Here is an 18,219-nt window from a genome sequence, read left to right as displayed (position 1 = left end):
CTCGGTAGATGGTAAGAGATTTGCCCTGAGAAATTTTGTAAGGCACTTGGCAAAGCAGTGCTCTTGGCCTAACACCATTCAAATTCTTCTTGTGTTATAGGAAGAATGATTTTTGAAGGATCTTTTGCAGTCACTTGTAAGCAACTTTGATGACATCTCGTGATTAGCTGGGCAATTAATTCAAAGATGCTAGGGGCTGTCTTTTTTGGTTGATGGGGTAAGAACATCCATTCTAAAACATGCAAAAGGGTCAGACAACTGAGTACCCCATTGTCCAATAATTGCAGCAGGATGGAATTCAGCAGTGCATATAAACACAGTGACACACACTTCTGGGAAAAGCCGGTGGACCTGTCTGTTTGTGAGGGTCTGCTCTCCTCTTTCAAGAATGGCTTTTTGCTTCCTGAGGGAAGTTAGATCAAGATCACCCTTTAGGAGGCAAAATAAGGGTACTAATTGTGGAGCGGTGGGTCCTAGATAGGTTCTGAGCCACTTGATAAGAAGTTTTGAGCATCACTGAAATTCTTAATTTTTGTTGAGAATTGAATTGTTTGGGGCTGAATAGTCTGATGCATAATTTGGAGCCCAAGGTACTTCCAAGGTGGTTGCTGCTGAAGCTTTTCTGGTGCCACTTGCAGCCCAAATGATTTCATGCTTATATCAGGCTCGGCCAAATTAGTGAAAGATCTTCTTAGTTAGAGTGGCTATTAAAATGTCATCCATATCATGATATAATGATAACAATAAGGCAATTGTTGCCTTACTGATGAGAATGCCCGAGCAACATGCCATTGGCAAACGGTAGGGCTATTTTTCATGCCTTGAGGAGGAACCTTCCATTGATTGTGCTCCAAAGGGGCAGTGTTCTTAAAAGAAGACACTGTGCAGGCAGACTTTGAGGTATCATTTGGCTGTAGTGGAATAGGAAAGAAACAATCTTTTAGATCCACAGTCAGAATGTCCATGTTGGCAGGAAGCATTGTGGGAGATGGCACAGCACGTTGTAAAGCTCCCATGTTTCTGTGACTACACTGATTTTTTTCAGGTCCTGGAGCAACCTCCATTTCCCCGACTTCTTTTTGATGACGAACACCGGGGTTTTCCAAGGGCTTGTGGAGGGTTCTAGGTGCCCTTGAACCAGCTGCTCCTGCATCAAAGACTTCAGGGCATGTAGTTTTTCCTTCTCTAGGGGCCACTTTGGTACCCACAGAGGCTGAGAGGTAACCATTTTAGGACTAGTGTATGAGATTTCAAACAGCCCTTTCAAACAGTAGCCCCATCAAAAATCTGTCCCCACCCGGACTCCCCAGGCAGATAAAACATCCCTCCCCAAGAGGTTAGGTGGTGCTGCAGTGAAGTAAGGTCAGATGGTGGCTGTCTGACCCTCTGGACTTTTCAGCAACACAGGCTTACTGCTCCAAGAGCTCTGCGTGGTCCCATCGAGGCCAGCAACAGTGGATCCCGCAGCTGTGGTGGGCCATGATGAAGGCCAAGTTTGGGCAGAGATGATGCTGACATCTGCCCCTGTGTCAATCATTCCACTAACCTTTATTTGGGAGGGCTGTGCCCACGGCACTGTGATAGTACACACCATGTTAGGCCTCTGATCGCCAGCAACCTGGGTCCAAAATACGTGAGGTTCGTTCACCGGTCGACCTGAGGCCTTGGTCTCCTCTCACCTTGGGGTCTGTATTTGGAAGACAAGACATCAAAGGGATAAGCTGGGCTATTTTGTATTTTTCAGGAATAGTCACAATAGTGGAATAGGGGGGTAGCATGTATTTATCCGGTAAAGTCTGAATTATTAAGAGCAGGGTGTACATCGATATCTTGCATAGTGGCACTGGACCTTGCAAGTACGAGTGCTCTCAGCCTTCTCCCGATAGGCCCCTGGGCATCAAGTGGGATTTGATGTACTTTTAAGGTGCTTATGGTCACTGAGATGAGGGTGGAAACATCCATTCCAGCGGCTCCTTCATTCCTCCCTGTGAGCTACTCGCACAGGCTGCTGTGATAGATTGGCATTTAAGAAAACAAAGAGAAACACCTCAAGAAGTCCAAACTGCTAGAGGCTGTTTGGTGGGAGTTTTTCTCCCGGCCAACAACTGGCCATTTCTAAGAATTGACATCCCTTTTGACTATTGAAAAGTGAGATCAACCTGTGAACGCCACCTTAAGACCTAAGCCTGGGAATTTCTTTGTCTCTTTGTTTCTGGCTGGGAAAGGTAGCAGAGCTCCAGCTGGCCTCCCGTTCCCCTGCCCAGGCCATGTGGCCCACGCAGGGGCTGGGCTGGGCCTGCCGCGGCTCCCGGCCGAGAGATGGGGCCTGCGGAGCTTCCCCCCGGGCTCTGGCCGGGCCAGGCCGGTCCCTGGCTCGGCTGCAGTTTTTGCTCTGACTGAATTCACCAGAGATGGTCGAGTAGAGAAAGAAAAGCGCTCTTGACTTGCGGCGAGCTGAGACAGTGACCACACTCTCTAGAGCTACCATGAAGAATCTTCCATCGCAGACAGCTCCAGCTGCTGCTCCGGCAGAGATCACAAAACCATCTACAAAGCCTGGACAAGGTTTTAACCCTTTCATTACCCAGATGTGACCAGCAGATTAATGGGGTTTTTTTCCAGAGAAAGAAAGAGAGAGTAATGAACATGTAAAAAGAGTTTATAAACTATCAGAGACAGTGAAGGAAAGAATTAAGCTTTAGAAGAGATAAAGAATAAGGAGATGCTTTAAGAAGCTGAAATATTTTTCTGTGAAAGCTACAGAGATAGACAATAGCGTTCTGAAAAAACTGCTTTAATTCATGACAGAGTATTTTGGGAGGAATAGAGCAGTTCAAAGTGTGGATTTTGAGCAAAAAGTGAAGTGGTTGTGATACAGTGAGGTGCTGGAACAGAGCGGAAGAAGTAATAGTTGAAGATTTGTGGCTTTGTAGAAGCAAAGAGAAAACTTCTGTTTGCAGGGAAGCTCACAGAGACAAATGAAGAGAACTTTTGCCTTTGAATAACTCATCCTTAAAAATGACATCCCCAGACACATTTGACCCATAACACACCTCAGAGTGATGTAAAATGAGAGAAGACAACGGATAGCAGATTTACAAGCAGCTGGCATCAGAGAATTTTTTATAAAGAAAATTAGTTTTCTTGTGAGAAACTCCAGAGATTCGCAGAAAAAGACTTCTGTTTCTCTACAGAGACTGATAAGAAAACTCTAGCAAGAATTGTGACTGTTTTAAATACCAAAGTTTTTTTGTTGCTATGTTGTCATGATGAATAAGAAAATGGCTGAGTAGTGGGGGAGAAAAGGGTTTCCTGGGAGTATTATTCTCGTTTTCTTATCGTTTTATTAATAAACTTTCTTTATTCCTTTTAAGTTTTATGCCTGTTTTGCTCTTCTTCTAATCCATATCTCACACCAAGAAAGAAGTAACTTTTCTAGTAATTTTTTACTTACTGCTTTAAAACCACGGCACCTGCACAGGAGGGCAAGGAGACCTCACGCTGGATTCTCCCTTTGCCTGCTCCTTGAGACAATGTCTGTTAGTATGGAATTGTGATCTGCATTGCTTGGCTAAATGACCGGGTTTTCCACCCTTGTTACAATTGATGTCCATATTCCTCTGACCCTGGCATGTTCCCACTGAAGCAGCCTTGCGGGGACAGTTCATTTTTAGGTGGCTTTGCTGTCTGCATTTCTAACACTGACAAGGTGACACTCTTACAGCAGCGGCAATTGAAACAGCTGGTAAAGTCATCCTGTGGGAATGAGAACCAACATTAGAACAGGCAGGGATCATATCATTTAGTGATGGATTTTCATTTGGTAGCAGTTCTATAATCCTTCAACCATCCTCGTTCGCATTGCCCCTTCCTCACTGCAAAATCAAGGCATTTCTGGCCTCAGGATTTGTCATTTGTTTCTCCATCACACCTTGTAACCTCCACATGAATTGTAGATATGCTTCTTTGACTCCTTGTTGGATTTTGGAATACGCTTGTGTTGGATTGTCTTATTTGCTACTTTAAATAATGCCTTTGTTCCCAAGTATTTCATCCATGCCATTGTTAGTGGATGCAGGTTGGCCTGGAGTTTTGGATGTCTCGCTGGTGCTAGTCCTAAAAGCTGAGGGACCTCGGCCTCGTAACATGGATCTTGGAGTGGAACTTTTATATTGTTTAACTCCATGATTATCAGCGCAGTGTCTCCATTCCATCTGCTGATTCCAACAGCATATATTGGACAGTTGTAAACATTCATTTGGCTAGTTGCTTCATGTCAAATGGTGTTCCTTCCTCTGTTGTTAAAGAGCACAGCATATTAGCAACGGCAGGCAAACCTGATCCGTGCTTGGCAACCAGCTGACGCAGCTCAGGAAGTGCCAGCCATTGGAAAGGGGTGCATTTCCCTGGTAGATTTCCACTGCCTCTTACTACGGGAGATGCAGCAATTGTCCCGTCCTCTGGCTCCCAGCCCCCTGACACGGGCACATCCATTTTTTCTGCTCCTTCACTTTCCCCACTCACAATAGCTGCCTGCTTCACCTTTTGCCAGATGCTTACAGGATCAGGCAGGGCTGTTGGCAGTGCAGTGATGGCGGTGACATCTCAGGGCTAACCAAGGGGACGGTGGCTCTGGCTCTCTCTGGTTGTATCCCTGGCGTCCCTTGCCGCTCTATTTTCCAGAGGTAGCTCCATCTCCGGTGATAGCAGCGTGTCTGCTGCAACAGCAGCGGCAACATCAGGTCTCTGTGGTCCACCATTATTTCTGGGTATGATGCTTCACTGGGCACCAGATGCTTCTGATGACACGTGTGTCTCAGGCGAGCGCTGTTGTGATGCTGCACAGGTGCGTTTGAAGCAGCTGCAGGATGCTCTTTCTCCATAGAAAATGCGTGGCCAGCACAGCCAGGCACGCTCACAGAATGCCTGCTCGTCAAGGCTGCGGAGCACAGCTCCACAACAGAAGCAGCTTGGCAGTGGCCAGGGCTTGACCGCAGCTGGACATGGTCCCACATTGCCCAGCAGTAAGCACCTCTCTGCAGCACTTGGAGGCAGGGCACGGAGGTGTGGCAGAGCACGGAGTGGCAGCAAACCCCACTCCATCACCAGGCACTGCCTCACTGGGGCAAGGAACCTCATCGGAGCAGCCAGGTGCCGCTTCAGGCTTTTCTGCAGGTGCCAAAGCCCATGCACCCATGCACCCATGCTGCTGATGTCCTGCAATTACAAAAAAGGAAAAAACAGAAAGGAGAGGTGTTGACCAAGCATGGCACTCTACAGCATTGTTAGTAGCTCTAAGGCTGTGGGCAGCTTTTCCCCTCTGTGCCACGGCTGTCCCACCACTCTTCACAGCTCAAATGCTGCCAGCAGCTTTTCCCAGATGCCCCATGTCTATCCCACAGCTCTGCTCAGCCCAGATGCTGCAGGCAGTTCTTTCCAGCTGTCTTTCTTCTCTGCCCCTTCTGTCTCCCCGCTCCACCCCTGACAGCTCCTGTATCACTTCCAGTGGTCACCAGTTGTCGCAGTCTGGGAGACACACAAGCGACAAGACACGCTGGGTTCATGCACAGCAGCCACCTTTCACTGAGTTCAGCTCTCTTTATATAGATCAGAAGGACTGCACGGGCAATCCCCACTGGCTGAACCGGTTGCCACCCGGTCAGCCAGGCAAGAGCTGCTCTGTCCCCAGTGCTCTAGGCCTGCTCTCCAACAGCTCCCACTGGTCAAGTGACATAATCGAGGCACTTACATAAACACACACCTTTCACTTACAGAACGGGGTTTCATTATAATTGTGAGGCCTTCAGGCCAGCTGTTGACCACCACAGTACAGGAGAGCCTCATTTGTCTGCCCTTTGAGGTGGCTGCTCACTGCAGCCTCTTGAATCTGGAAACTTCATCTGGAGACTGAGTTCTCTGCCCCATGTTTTTTCCCAGAGACCAGGGCCTGTCATCTGCTGTCCCAGGTGGCTTTGAGGGTGGCCCCTGTGACCCTACTGCAAACAACAGCGGACAGTGGCAGGTGGTTGTTTCCAAAATCACGTCCTTCAGGGGCAGTGTGCTGTGTACATCCTTTGTCCAGCCAGGCCCCAGACCTGGGGATCACATGCAGGCACTGCTGCTGCTGTCACTGAAGTCAGTGAGGATTTGCTGGTTGGCTTCCATCCCAGCAGAACTGGTCACTTACAAAGCCAGGGGCTGATGCTGTCCTGCAGATCTCTGGGCTGCATGGGGGGGAGGGAGCTGTCCCTTGCTGTTATTCTCCATCAGGAAAAGCTGTGCCAGCCAGGTGTGCATCAACACAGCAAACAGGGAGTGTGAGAGTCTCTTCCATCTGTGTCTGCTGAGAGTTTTGACTTTTGAGATGAAGTGGCACAAAGTCCATTGCTTTAGGTCCCTCTCTGTATCGCTGTGTTAGATAATGCTGCTACCTCGGCCTGTAGCACAGCAGCAGGGCAAAAAGCCTCTCAGCTTAGCAGGTGCAATAAGCTGCTATCAATGCACAGAAAAACTGCATTTTGTCTTTATGAGGGAGATGAGCACTGTTTGAGCAGTGAGAAAATAGGGAATGATGCTCCTGAACTTTCCTTCTTTCCTTCTGTCAATTACAGGCAGATCTCTGTGGCTCCTGGGTGTGCCCATGACTGGCAGCAAAAGGGGGAATCTCCAGTGCCACACCCAGGTTGGGCCATGAGGTGCCAGGACCAGGAGCATGGCCCTACATGAGCTCACCTGCAAATTGTGTCTAGACTTGCAGGTAGGTGCCACAGCCCAAGTCAATCAGTTGGGCCTGTCTGGTGGCCAGGTTGAGAAGGATTTGTTGGGTTGGATGTCCCTGTGCAGCATGTCACAGCTGCTGCCGTGCCATTGCTATAAACGGGCTCAGAGTTTTTGGGAGGAAAAACAAAGTCAAGCCCTTTATTAACCACACTACAGAAAAACACCAACAGAGGCAAGAGACACTGATTAGGGCACCTCCAACAATTATCAGTATTTTCTTCCACCGTTTATGGGTATCATTCATTCCTAGATACTGTTTCCAAGGCAGCTCACCTACAGAAAAAGTGAATTTAGGGCCTCTTCTCCATATGCACTCCTCACCAATGGCATCAGATCGCAAGCTCCAGACTTCCTCTTCTGGTCTTTTATCTGGTGTGGATTCTCCTTTTTCTAATACCCATAGTAAATTCTGTAGGCTCAAAGGCATTCCTTTCCATGGCCAGATTTCGGCCATTTGGGTGTCACCACAAATCCAAAAGTTAGTAATGTTAAACTCACGGCTTATTCTCTCTGCCAAATCCAAGAATAGGTTTTCCCCCCTATGGTACCTGTATCCCAGGTCCCTGCTTTATTATCCCTCTCCCCTCTCTATCTTTGATCCAGTCTGGCTTATAAACTCCTTTGGCAGTACCACTTGCAATAGGCTTTTTCTCTGAACAAATCCAGTTCTCCTTCATAGAGCATTCCCCCAACAATTTTCATTTCATGTTCCCTACCTTTTCGGACAGCCAATACATTTTCCCATCCTCATTACAATAGTCAGTTCTAAAAAGTTGATACAATTGAGGTTTGGGTTAGTATGTACTCTGAGGACAGCAGTCCAAGAGTCTCCTGCATATGTGGGGTAGTAGCACTTACCACAGGGAGCCACTTCTTCTCTCTGGACCATTACTTGTAAGAGGAGAAATACCAGCAGGAGTCTGGTACAGGTCACTTTCCCACCCATGCCTCACTTTCTCACCTGTGGCTCTTTTTGTGGCAAGAAGTGTATCCTGATCCAGTCATGCCTCCCTTCTTTTGGCACTCCTAGCTGGGTACTATTTTACTTCTTTGTTGCAGGAGCTTGTAAATTTTCCCTTTTGTATCCATTTGCTTGTTTCTTTTAGGGCCTGATTGCTAGATGTGTGGGAGAATGCTCTATCTGCTTCTTAGGATCTTGGCATCTGCAACAAGAAATACCAGAGGTTAACAAGGAACCTTCAACCTCGTACATTCTCATACGTTAGACAATTTCTTTAAATAGATTATACACAGTTAAAACTTAATATATTTTAAATACATTCAACAAGGGTTGAATATTTAAATAGAGTTAAATAATTAGTGTGGCTCATAGTTGCAACTTTTAAAACAGACTCTTATTATTTCCTGTTCCCAGGAGGTTGATTTGGAAATTTCTTCTTTCAAATGAGCTTGGTGTCTGACACTTTTGTTGTTGTCCATTCTGTGGGAGTAGAAGCTGGTTCCTTAGGAGCAGGGACTGGTCCTTTGACTCTGGTGACATGTGTCCATCTCTTTTCGTGTGTCTGGGTCACTGTTTCAGTGATTAGCAAAACTCGGAAGGGACCTTCCCATCTTGGAGTTAATGCTTGTTCTCTCCATGTTTTAATCAGGACCCAATCTCCAGGTTTAAATTCATGTACTTTAAAATCAGAGGGGGTGGTTTGAGGGAGTTATCCTTTCTCCCCTAATTCTTCCAAGGTGTTAGCCACTGCCTGTATTTATATTATATATTATTTTTATTATTGTATTTTCTGTATGTATATTACACTCCTCATATGTTCCAATGGTACCCGGAGTGGTCAGGAATGGTAGACCAAACATCATCTTGTATGGGGAAACCCCCTAATCTGCTCTAGGTTTTGTCCTTGCCCTCGTTAAAGCAAGAGGAAGACACTTCAGTGAATTGCTTTTTGTCTCTTCTGTTAATTTCATGAGGGCTATTTTTAGTGTTTGATTGATTCCCTCAAAGTTCCCGTCCAGAACTTTGTGGCCTCCAGGGGGTATGGAGTCTCCAAGCCATATTTAGGGCAGCTGTTATTTGATGGAGGATTTTTGACATAAAATGTGGACCTCTATCTAAATCTATAGTATTTATTAGTCCATACCTTGGTATAAATTGTTCCAAAAGGAATTTATTAAAGACTTCTGCTGTTGCCTTGGTTGTTATGAGTTAGATGATCAATTATAACCAATAGATATTTGAATCTTTGTACCTGGGGAAGTTCACTATAATCTAGCTTCATATTTTGGAAGGGTCTTCTAGCCAATTCTCTTCCCTCTTGAGGAAATTTCCCCATTACCTTTTGGTTTACCCGTTAGCAGATCGTGCATTCTCGAGTTATAGCTCTAAGGACTTCAAATACTTCAATAGAGGCATAAGTCCGTACAAAGGGATCATTAACGCTTGGGTCCCCCAATGGGTTGAAGCATGGAGGCTCTCTAACACCTTCTGAGCCAGTGGTTTGTTTAGTACTTGCCTCCCATGCAGCATCCTCCATTCCCCTTTTTCATTTTTAACAGCACCATGCTTTTATAATTCTTCTTGCTCTTTTTCACTGAATATCGGAACTCCCTCATCTTCTTTGTTTCTATCATCCTTACCCCCCACTTCTACCAGCTGTAGTATTTTGCTGGTGTTCTCTAAAGCAACTGCCTTGGCTACTTGGTCAGCTAAGTGATTTCCTTTTATTCTCACTGAATCTCCTTTCTGATGTCCTTTCACGTGGACTACTGCTATCTCCTCTGGCCCCATCAAAGTTTCCAGCACAGCTTTAATTAAACCCTCATGAATTCACGATTTCCCTTTGCAACTTACAAAGCCTCTTTCAGTCCAAATTTTCCCAAAGGTGTGTACCACCCCCTCAGCAGATCTGGAGTCTGCAGAGATAGGTCCGCTCTTTCGATTAAGCCATTTCCATCCTTTTAACAGTGCCTAGCTCTCGCAGCACTGTGCAGACCAACTATCAGGGAGCTTTCCTTTCTCTGTAACAGTCATGTTACACCCGCCAATGATGGCGTATCCCGACATTCTTGTTCCATTTACTACTTTGGATGAACCGTCCACAAAAAGAATTTCCCCTTCGGTTAACGGATGCTCCAGAAGGTCTTCTCTGACCTTGGTCTGTAAATCAATGATCTCAAGGCACCAGTGCTCTGACTCCTCTTCTGTTGGTCTTCCATACGGGAACTGCGAGGGATTCTGAATTTTTGTAATTGCTAATCCCAGGCTTTCACTATTATGCCAAATTAATTCATATTTTGAGAGTCTATTATCTGATGTCCAGTGACCAGCCCTTTTGCTTAGAATGGCTTTCAAATCATGTGGGGTATACACTTGGATTTTGCTCCCAAACGTTAGTTTCCAACTCTCTTTTATGAGGGCTGCTGTCGTGGCTATGGCTTGGAGACAATTTGGCCACCCTCTAACCACAGCATCCAATAATTTTGACACATAAGCCACAGGCTTCATAAGCCCACCCCACTCCTGTACCAGGACACCATAGGCAATTCCCTCTTCAGTATTAACAAATGGTTCAAATCATCGACTGTTGTAGTTGATAGCCTGAAATGTATCTTTTCCCATCTTTTATTTGTGATCCTCCCCCGACCCCCAGCTTCTCTTTTTCCTAATTGTTTACCTGGTGTCAAGTTACCACGGTTACTGAAGTTTCTCTCCTCAGCCCCACGGTGAGAGGCCGGATAGAGTAAAGAGAGGACCCCGCTGGCATTTCCAGCTGCTTGAAGTTTCTTTAGCCCAGGAAAGCACGGGGTTGAGAGAAGAGAACCCTTCTTTCCAACACGGAAGTTTGTAACTCTGTTTTTCTCGTCCCAGAATGCCTCTGAGCTATGGAAGCTGAGAGGCCAGGCTTACCTTGCCTTCCCTTTCTTTCCCCCCTGGGTTGCCAGGAAACCAAGCCCCCCCTCTCTCCTCCTCTGCCCCTCTGTGGAGAATACTCCTACACCTTTGTGGGCATTTGAAGAAGTTGGTGTCTGTTATTTCTTATCTTGGTGTGTGTAACCTTGATTTGTAGAAAGTTTGTAAGATGTACTAACTGAGAAAAATAATTGGTTCTTTCTCTGATGTTCCCTCCCTCCGAGAAACCCTGTTAAAAGAGACCCCCCAGACCCCAAATCCTTTGTCTCTCGTCCCTTGGATTCCCCTTCACAGAAATAAACTGTGGAATGCAAACCAGAGAGAGAGTCCCCCCCTGATTTCTTTACTCGCTCTATAGACTTGAATTCTTGAAGAAAATCAGTGAATCTCACAAACATATGCTGGCTCAAAACTCGAGTGAAGAGAAACCTCATCACTGAGCTAGCCGGGCCACACTCGAGAAGATCGAGTCAATCGACTTGGATCTGGCAAGCTCAATACAAGGGCACTAGCCAATCTTGCTTTCTATTTCAGGAACTTCTTTTCATCGTCCTCAAGCCAAGTGATAGGTTCACCCCCTACCAATTAATCATATAAGAATTTAACTAATTTAGTATGATCTTCTATCCACAATTTGCAAGATCCAATTAGCTCAAATAATTTCCTTATATCCATTTTGGTCTTTGGTGCCGATAATGATAATATCCCTTGGACTCGGTTTGGATCTAACTTTCCGTATCCTTTTCCAGTGAAATGCCCTAAATATTTCGCTTCAGGTTCTACAAATGGTAGTTTCTTTTTTGACATTCTCAAACCTTTCTCCCCCAAGAAATTTAGTAAAATCACTGTCATATTTTGGACCTCTTCTTTTGATTTCCCTGAAACCAAGAGATCATCTACATACTGTAGGACTTGTTCCTTTACTGAGCCCAGACCATTTCATTAGTTCCTCTAAGACTTGTCCAAATCAATTGGGAGATTCCGTAAATCCCTGGGGTTGCTGGGTCCATTGCAACTGTTGTTTCCGGCCTGTTTCCTCCTCTGCCCATTCAAATGCAAACCACTTCCTGCTTTCCTTCTCTAAGGGGCAGGACCAAAAGGCATCCTTCAGATCAATGACGCTGAACCATGCCTGTTCTGATGGCACTTTATTTAATAAATGATATGGATTAGCCACCACCGCGTACCTGGTGACAGTTTGTTCATTAACCTCTCTCAAATCTTGCACTAACCCATATGTACCATCACGTTTCCTGACTGGTAAAATTGGTGTGTTATCTGGTGACATACATGGTTCTAATATTCCCCCTTCAACTAACTCCTTAATCGCTGTACTTAACCCTCGTTTTCCTTCTGCTGATACTGGATATTGTCTCACCCTGATGGATAGTATTTCATTTTAATCTCTATGGGGGGAATATTTAATAGTCCATGACATCCTTTTTCTGCCCACACCTTGGGATTTACCCCTTTTTCATCGTCATTTCTCAGTACCAACATCCTGGCTACCATACGTCCTCCCTCTGCTACCAATCCTATTTGCAGTTGCACTTGGAAGTCCCGGCTCAAAAGATTGCACCCTATGTCCAGCACGTACAACAAATCTGCACACCCCTCCCAGAAACTCCCTTTTACTTTCACCTTTTCTACAAGAAATACTTCAAATGGTTCATTTTTTGCACCATTCACTTTACATCTGCAATTACTTAATTTATACCCCCTTGGAATCTCAGAAATATTGATCTATCTGACCCAGTGTCAACTGAAAATTCCTGTTCTTCGCTCTGAGGGACAATTTCCATCTTTACCACGGGCTCCCTCTGATGTTCAATCCCGTCCCATAGAGCATAGAGCCCCTGACACCCCTTATCGTCTCCCCTCAAAATCTTTTCCAAGGTATCTTGTTCTTTGGCTATACTTTCATCTTGCTCTCTCTTCTTACAAAACCTCTTGCTATGACCCTTCTCATTACAGCAATAACAAACCATATCCACCCACAGGGATTGTCTCTCTCCATCTCCTTTTTTCTTCCCCTCTGCCCATCTTTTCAATCCCCCTTTCTCCTCTTTCACTGGCTCATTTTTATCAACCCACATACTTGGCTTTGCCACTGCTATCATGATTTTAGCTTTTGCCTTGATTTTCTCCACCTCCCTTCTTAAGCATATATGGATGCTAGCTTTGGAACAGGCTGCAGGGAGCTGCAGAAACTGCAGGCCCATGGCCTCTCAGTCCTGCCTGAGAAGCTAGCCTGGGAAATTCATAGGAGGATTTCAAAACAATCCTCAGAGACAGAAAACAATTGCCAGGTGCTGTTTGTCTGTCCTCTTGTTTTCCTTGCAGGAGAGAGTCAGGGGGGTAGTGAGCCCCACTGACCAATGATGGTGATGTAGCACTTTGCTAACCAATAAGAGTTTCCTTTCTGTACTTTTCCACCTATCTGTCTATAAGACAAGCTAGAGCAATAAACTAGAGAGATTCTCCTGTTGTGACTCCCTTGAGAGTCCATGTCATTCTTTATCGCCATTCCCAATCAGAACGACAAGCATACTTTTTGCACCTCCCTCAAGAACTCATTAAGGCCCTTCTCCTGCCAGTTACTCAATTTTTTCCAGTTTTCTTCTGATGTCTACCCTGGCTTTAGCTACAAACTGTATTCTTTCCAATACCTGTCCTTCTGGACTCTCTGGATCAACACTAGAGTATAATTGAAAATTCCTTTTCAATCTTTCGAGCCAAGTGCTGCGTCTTTCATCTTTCTCCTGGTGACTATCAAACACTAGCTTGGCATTATTTGCTCTGGCAACTGCCTCTCCTATTCCTCGTATCATCAGTGTTCTATAGTCCCTCATATTCCTCCATCCTTCTTCCTCGTTGGGATCCCATCCCGGTTGGTTATTAGGCACTTTTTCCTCTCCTCTAGGAACAATTTGATTCTCTCTTTCCCAAATCCTCATTGCAGCTGCCTGAATTAATTGATTCTCCTCTAGGGAGAAAAGTATACCCAGTATTGAATTTAATTCTTCCCAGGTATACATGCTTGGACCCAAGAATTGATCCAGTTGGTTCGGTACCTCAACTGGATCTTCCAATAGGGCTTTTATTTCCTTTTTATAATGTCTCAGCTCAGAGGCGGTCAGTGGGGCATCTACAAACCCTATTCCCCCTCTAGCACCCCACATAGGTACTTCTGTCAATGGAAACAACCTTTCAGATCTCTCTTTTTTACTCCTGTTTTTCTCAGCCTGGAATCTGGTATTGTACCTGTTGGCCTTTTTCATTCTCACTCTGTCTGTCACAACCGTATGTACTCTCTCCCCCTTGTGCACACTCCCTTTCCATTTCTGTCCCTAGTCTTTCTTTTAACCCCATCCTCTCTCCAACACATTGAGTTATGGGGGAGAAAGAGAAAGGGATATTCTGGAGGCTGTTGGGGGCAAGGATAGGTACAGGAATATCTGATGACTTAGGTGAGGGTTTGAAGATGCAGCTGGGATTACAGAAATAATTGGACGAGACACAGGGGAGGCTGTGGGAACCTGGAGTCTTAAAGGTGGTTCTGAGGAGGATGTGTGTGGTGTTGGGGAAGTGGAAGGTGAATTAAGATTCGTGGGGCAGGTAGGAAGAACAGGTTCAGAAGGAGGACATGAGGGTATGGACAGGGACTTAGTGGGAACTGAAGGCAAGATGGGGTAAGGTGCTAATGGCAGAGGAGGAGGATGATGGATAACAGGTGGAGTTGGGGGAGGAGGTGGTGGGAGGTTATCTAGGGGGTTCCACTTCTTTTCAACTTTTCCTCCTTCTTCCCTACCTGACCCTTCAGATACTTGAAATACCTACACACTTTTCTCTGTCTCAACTTTCTCAAGCCAACAGGATGGATATTTTGCTGCTTCTTCATCTGGAACCTCTTTTAAACTGACCTGTTTATTTAATGCCAAGCATAACCATTTTTCCTTGCAGCCATACCAAGGCCAATAGACAGGGCCCTCTGAAATGCTTTCCATTGCCCATATTTCAGTACAATACTTTATCATTTTTATTTTATTTAGGCCCTTTAAAATATCTTCTTTTTCCCACCTGTTCAACATTTCCCCCAGGGGACTATTAGCGCCTACTTCCTTAGGGGTGTTCTTTCGTTTTCCTTTCTGACCTTTTTTCCTACACACTGTCCCATTGTCTTTTACTATTGAAACTCAACTATTACTTTCAATGAATACAACAAAATCCAGAAGACATAATGAATGTAATATAAATCCAACAGTATTACGGTCTACCTAGATCAGACATTAATAGGAAAACTAAATAAGAAAACACTTAAACAAGAGTAAATATGATATTCTAAACATTAGTTTAAAGAAATCCACTTTGGAAATGGCTACAGCGCAACTTATCAAACACACCCGAATGTTAACAACAACTGGAATGCCAGCTGCAGGTGATCACCTGAAATAAGGGTAAGAGGGTAGCAAAACAGATTAATTAAAACATTCAAAAGTAGAAAGGCCAACAATTGAAGTAGTTGTTAAAATAGTATGGGAAACAAAAATAAATATGGCGGTCAAAGACAGAATGGCCAACAATGGAAAGAGTAATTAAAATAGTTTGGGAAACTAAATAAATATGGGTGTCAAAAAAAAAAAATTAATGGCAGACAATTGAAATATTAATTAAAATAGCGTGGGAAAATAAAATAAATATGTCTGTCAAAAACAAAATGGCAGACAATGGAAATTGTGACTAAAATAAAAATGGAATGGAACCCAAATGAAACAATTGAAGAGAGTGAAATAAAAACAGTTATATGTATCCAATTAAAACCATTGTAACAATAAATATGGGTATTTAAGATTAGCAGCTAAAGATGAGGAAATTCCTATGAATTAAATAACTATCCTATTCAATATGACCGCTCAGCTTAAAATGGATGCCTCAAATGACCCGTTACAGTCCAAAATGGCCGCCCCGCCAGCCCATTATGATCTGAAATGGCCGCCCCGCCAGCCCCGTACCATCTCAAATGGCTCTCTTGAGAAGTGATCTGGGGACTCTTGGCTAGCCTTCACCCCAGAACTGCACTCTCCAAGGACCCGCAGCTATACAAGAAAACCTGAAAACCACAGACTAACAGCAAATTCCTAGTAAAACTTCCAAACACAAGCCAAATCTCCCACAGATAAAATGGACATTAAATGAGCGAGAATAAATCACAAAAAAAATATAAATGACCAAATTATGACCAAACTAGAAATTTTAAACAAACTATAAATAAAAACATCAAATATAGATATAGATATAGATATAGATATAGATATAGATATAGATACCCCTCCTACCTCTGGGGTCCTAATTCCCTGGACAACAAATCCTCCCTTTGGTTGGTTTCCAGGCAATCACCCCTGCCCACCCCAGTCCTTCCTCCCTCCAGTCCCTCTTGGGTTCCTAGTTCAGAGGGGACTTCCCCTTCCCAACCCCCTCTTTGGGATTCCTAGCTCAGGGGGTGAGGGTTCTGGATAAGATCAACTGCACCTCACAAGCCTCCTTTTGGGAGGACAGGAGCCTTTGCGAGTAAGGCTGGTGTAAGGGAAGGTACTACCTGTCTCCCACGAGCTCCCTAAAAATCCCCTAAACAGGATTTTTAAATTGAGATTCTAGGAGTCCACTCACTCAATCTCAATTGCTTCCCTCTGTTCTCGGTCAGCCCACTCGCGGGAGTCCGGAAACGCGGTGCTAGCAGGCCCCACTTGCTTCTGGAGTCTCTATTAACAGCCCCTGTCTCACTCACACTCACACTCACTTCACAGCCCCTTCCCCTCAGACCCCACCCACCACACCAACCTGTGTGTCGTGGGCCTCGCTCCCTCTCGAGGTGGGGTTGCTGTGCCTCTGCTGGTCTTCGGGTCCTATCAGCTGTCCCTTCCACGGTCTCGATGTAGTCCAGGGGGACAAAAAATACATGCGCACCCAAATCTGTCCTATGTGGAGACTGCTCCCCAGCATGATAGTTCCAGACGAGTTCCCAAAAATTGTTATAAATGGGCTCAGACTTTTGGGTAGAAAAACAAAGGCAAACCCTTTATTAACCAAACTACAGGAAAACACCAACAGAGGCCAGAGCCCATGACAAGCCTGAACTCTGCAATAGCAATGCCAAACACTCTCCCTTAAATCAAACTCTGCAGGAGGACCCCAAGTGGAAGCTCGATGCTCCTTTTATAGATGCCCCCTTGTCCATGATTGGTCCATTTTCAATCTGCCCTCTGATTGGTCCATTTCCCGGGCTGTCATTGGTCTTTAGCGTGGTGCACTCCAGACCAATCATTCCCCCAGGGCGTCGAGTGATTGGTTGGCTTTTCCACCAATGGTTGTTTCTGGTGCAGACATCACCCCTGGCACATCATGTTCTGGAGTGTTCTTTTAACTTACCACCGCGCAATACCCCACCAGCCCTGCACCATCCCATCTCCACTTGACTGCCCCCACACCAATCACCGGACTTTGCCCACTTCCCTTCTAAACCCACGAGAACACAAACTCCCTAACAACAAATGTTAACTAACGACTAGGAACATTTTCTATTGAATAATTAGTAACTTATAACCCAGACATCAACAATTAATCAACATGTTACAACAATTAGATTTCTTATGACACTTATAACACCACATGTCCTCCAGCACCTGGCAGAGCAGCTCCTGCACCACCTAGCTCTTCTGATAGGATCTCCCACACCAGAATGAAATCAAATAGGTCCTGGCACTGCTTCATCACCAACAAGAAGTTGTTGTGGAGCTCAAACCATTCCAGGAGATGAACACCACAGAATCCAGCGGATATCTTGTCCAGCAGCTCAATCTCCAGGGTCACGTGGATGCCATAGGGCTGCAGGAAGACCACGATGCTGAGAGTGGAGCTGGTGCTGTGCCAGGGGTCTGGAAATGCTCACCCATCCTGGGATGCTCTGTTCCCTGCGCTGAACCCACCCTGCCCCACAGGGCCCCTGGCCGAGCCCCGCTCGCCCCGGGGCAGCACTGGCCACTTCGTTGCCAGGCCGAAGCAGGCTCTGATGGAATCATGGAGCAGCTCTTTCTTCCTCCATGGCCATATCCACCGTCTCGTTTAGCTTCTTCTTCACTACACTATAACTTTTATTTCCGGCAACCTGCAACTTTCCCCTGATGCTCGCATCCCCTGGACCTCATCCCGCCTACTCACCCCCCCATACTGCCATCTCTTCCTCACAAGCAAAGCGCTGTCCGGACTTTCCCCTGGAGCATTAGGAAGTGTTGAATGAGGAGCCTGCCAGTGCCAGGCAGAGCCAGCCATGAGGGAGGGCAGAGGAGTGGATGAGAAGGGAGAAATGCAGCCCCTGCGGGACAGTGCTGCTCTCCCGACGGCTCAGGGTGGGGAGGTGGGGCTGTGCGCGGCACCGTGCCCTCGGCACCGGGGCTGTTGATGTTTGCTTGTGCGGTTCTGCGTGAAAATCTGAGACTGCGGATAGGATTCAAAGAAAAGCAACTGCTACTCTTGCTGCAGTTTGGATGCCAATCCAATAGAGCAGCTCA

The 18,219-nt window shown here is 45.7% G+C and overlaps 1 long non-coding RNA gene across 2 annotated transcripts; it reads right to left on the bottom strand.

Annotated features, from left to right (window-relative positions):
* Nucleotides 1-551: 551 nt before the first annotated feature.
* LOC147648267 (uncharacterized) lies at nt 552-16,845 on the bottom strand. 2 transcript variants are annotated; one of them, XR_015280481.1, is made up of 4 exons: nt 16,493-16,845; nt 7,742-7,943; nt 3,455-5,217; nt 552-1,687 (listed from the first exon to the last, which is right to left on the bottom strand). It is a non-coding gene; the product is annotated as an uncharacterized LOC147648267 (long non-coding RNA). The 2 variants fall into 2 exon arrangements; XR_015280482.1 differs by lacking the exon at nt 552-1,687 and having other exon boundaries at nt 3,342-5,217.
* Between the last annotated feature and the right edge of the window lie 1,374 nt (nt 16,846-18,219).

This window comes from Cyanistes caeruleus, chromosome Z, assembly GCF_971803275.1.
Source record: "Cyanistes caeruleus chromosome Z, bCyaCae1.hap1.1, whole genome shotgun sequence".
NCBI lineage: Eukaryota > Metazoa > Chordata > Aves > Passeriformes > Paridae > Cyanistes > Cyanistes caeruleus.
This window is presented reverse-complemented; position numbering and strand designations above follow the sequence as displayed.